Source organism: Staurois parvus, unplaced genomic scaffold, assembly GCF_062004578.1.
Source record: "Staurois parvus isolate SC_StPar_1 unplaced genomic scaffold, SC_StPar_1.0 ptg002294l, whole genome shotgun sequence".
NCBI classification, from domain to species: Eukaryota; Metazoa; Chordata; class Amphibia; order Anura; family Ranidae; genus Staurois; species Staurois parvus.
Genome location: NW_028320090.1, coordinates 3727 through 7452, shown reverse-complemented (window position 1 = coordinate 7452; position 3726 = coordinate 3727).

The window sequence follows — 3726 nt, the reverse complement described above, 5'->3', positions numbered from 1 at the left end:
AGCTCACCACTGCACACAGCTCACCGAGGCTGAAGAGGGAGAGAGCAGGGGGGGTTGAGTTCACTATAACAGCCCCCCATCCTTGTCAAGCGGCAAAGTGGTTAGAGGGGCACCCCGGAATCAGGTCCCCCCATCAACTAAAACCATCAAAGAGGCCCTGGCGAAGGCCTCCACCAAAATGGCCACCGCCCCAGCAAGTGGAAGCAAGCATGCAGCAGGGGCGTATGCAGCCCTGCAGAATCCGCAGCCCAGCGATCCCTGCACGTCTGATGGTGAGTCTGACCCTGAACCAGATGCCCCTACACAAGCCCTGACGCCTGACCTTACACCCCCTGACCTATTATCACGCTTCGAAAAAATGCTACACAAAGCTCTGAAGCAAACCTCGGACTGCATCACTGCCACGCTATCTAGGGAAATCCGTGAGCTAGGACAGCGGACATAGAACAGAGGGTGGATGGTCTTGACGCCTCGCTTCAGACACATACGGATGACCTTGATCTCCTGCGTGACGAAAACGCAACACTATTGACACGACTGGAGGACTTTGAAAACCGAGGGCGGCGCTCAAACCTACGTATCCGTGGCCTTCCGGAAACGATTGTCGATGTCCAATCCACGATAACAGCTCTGTTCCAAGAGCTCGCCCCAGCTATCCCAATCGACAGATTAGAATTGGACAGAGTCCACAGGGCGTTAGCACCACAACGCACGGATGGTCCACCACGTGATATTATAGCCAAGCTACACTTTTTCCGCACCAAGGAGCAACTCCTGCAGGCTGCCCGTAACACAGAATCTGTTCCAAGGTCATACCTACCAATTATTCCAAGATCTGAGCCCCACAACTATCTCCAAGTGCAGGGCTATGAAACCCCACCTACAAGTACTTCAACAACACGCTATACCATATAGGTGAAGCTTCCCCTTCGCAGTGCGATTCCGACACCAATCCCGAGATTTCACCTGCAAGACTCCAGAGGATCTTTTAGACCCCCTACGGGTCCTGCAACTACATCCCCCAGCAACGCCTTCAGAGAGCGCCAAGCGGAGGTCCACATCCTGCTCGCCACGGAAGTCCCTCCCCACACGTGCAGCTGAAGGCCAATCCAATTTCCACAAGAGGGGCGTTTTTCGTCTCCAGGACTAACCTCACAAGATACCATGGACTGAACACGGTCCTACATTGATTCTTCCTCTTCTCCCTTTTTCTTTTTTGCCGCACACACCATACGGTGTACTCGTTTGGTTATCAGGGCGGTTAATTCCGTTATCTTTTCTCCCTCTACCTGTTGAATTTTGGTTGCCCCACTACCTGGGGATTGTTCTGCACCCCCCCTCCTGGGCCACATTGTAGTTTATATTTGGGATCCTGGACTTGGGCGACATGGGAAGCCACATCCCTGCGCCGGTGTTGTCTCACCAGCACTATTAGTGCCGCCTGAGTCTAGGATCCTTGATTTTCTTGAATGTTCTTTTTATGTACCTGTGGTTTTCTTTTTTTACCGGGACCTCGCCACCGTTTGTTCATCATATTGCTGTCACCCTCGCGGTCCGCGTACCTGAACACTCCACCCTAGCCCCTGTGTTATTGGTTATTTATTAACACTTGGGCTACTATTTTTCCCTGGCCCACCCTGATTCAAACATTTCCCGCACGCAGGACAGGGATATGGCAAGTTCTGATTTCTTTGGAAAAAATTTCCCGCACTCAGGACAGGGATACGGCAAGTTCTAATGTCTTTGGGAAACATTTCCCGCACTCAGGACAGGGGTACAGCAAGAACTGATTTATTAGTGAAACATTACCCGCACTCAGGACAGGAAGACAGATTCCCCCCCCCCCCCCCCCCCCCCCGTGTGAGATCTTTGATGGATATCAAGTTTTGATTTCTTTGGGAACCATTTCCTGCACCCAGGACAGGGATACAGATTTTCCCCCAGTGTGAGATCTTTGATGGATATCAAGTTTTGATTTCTTTGGGAACCATTTCCCGCACTCAGGACAGGGATACGGCAAGTTCTGACTTTTTTGAGAAACATTTCCCGCACTCATGACACGGATACAGATTTCCCCCCCGTGTGAGATCTTTGATGGATATCAAGTTCTGATTTCTTTGGGAAACATTTCCCACACTCAGGACAGGGATACGGGAAGTTCTGATTAATTTTTGAAACATTTCCCGCACTCCGGAAAGGGATATGGCAAGTTCTAATTTCTTTGGAAAACATTTCCCGCACTCAGGACAGGAATACAGATTTCCCCCCCCATGTGAGATCTTTGATGGATATCAAGTTCTGATTTCTTTGGGAAAGATTTCCCACACTCAGGACAGGGATACGGGAAGTTCTGATTTCAATGTGAAACATTTCCCGCACCCAGGACAGGGATATGGTAAGTTATGATTTAATTGTGAAACATTTCCCGCACTAAGGACAGGAATACAGATTTCCCCCCGTGTGAGATCGTTGATGGATATCAAGTTCTGATTTCTTTGGGAAACATTTCCCGCACTCAGGACAGGGATACGGCAAGTTCTAATTTCTTTGGAAAAAAATTCCCGCACTTAGGACAGGGATATGGCAAGTTCTGATTTCTTAGTGAAACATTTCCCGCACTCAGGACAGGAAGACAGATTCCCCCCCCCCCTTCCCCCCCGTGTGAGATCTTTGATGGATATCAAGTTCTGATTTCTTTGGGAAACATTTCCCGCACTCAGGACAGGGATACGGCAAGTTCTGATTTCTTTGTGAAACATCTCCCGCAATCAGGACAGGGATACGGCAAGTTCTGATTTCTTTGTGAAACATTTCCCGCACTCAGGACAGGGATACGGCAAGTTCTAATTTCTTTGGAAAAAAATTCCCGCACTTAGGACAGGGATATGGCAAGTTCTGATTTCTTAGTGAAACATTTCCCGCACTCAGGACAGGAAGACAGATTCCCCCCCCCCCTCCCCCCCGTGTGAGATCTTTGATGGATATCAAGTTCTGATTTCTTTGGGAAACATTTCCCACACTCAGGACAGGGATACGGGAAGTTCTGATTTCAATGTGAAACATTTCCCGCACCCAGGACAGGGATACGGTAAGTTCTGATTTCTTAGTGAAACATTTCCCGCACTCAGGACAGGGATACGGCAAGTTCTGATTTCTTAGTGAAACATTTCCCGCACTCAGGACAGGAATACAGATTTCCCCCCCGTGTGAGATCTTTGATGGATATCAAGTTCTAATTTCTTTGGAAAAAAATTCCCGCACTCAGGACAGGGATATGGCAAGTTATGATTTCTTAGTGAAACATTTACCGCACTCAGGACAGGAAGACAGATTTCCCCCCCGTGTGAGAGCTTTGATGGATATCAAGTTCTGATTTCTTTGGGAAACATTTCCCGCACTCCGGACAGGGATACGGCAAGTTCTAATTTCTTTCGAAAAAAATTCCCGCACTCAGGACAGGGATATGGCAAGTTCTGATTTCTTAGTGAAACATTTCCCGCACTCAGGACAGGAAGACGGATTTCCCCCCCCCCCCCCCCCCCCGTGTGAGATCCTTTCTTTGGGAACCATTTCCCGCACTCAGGGCAGGGATACGGCAAGTTCTGACTGCTTTGAGAAACATTTCCCGCACTGATGACAGGGATACAGACTTTCCCCCCATGTGAGATCTTTGATGGATATCAAGTTTTGATTTCTTTGCAAAACATTTCCCGCACTCAGGACAGG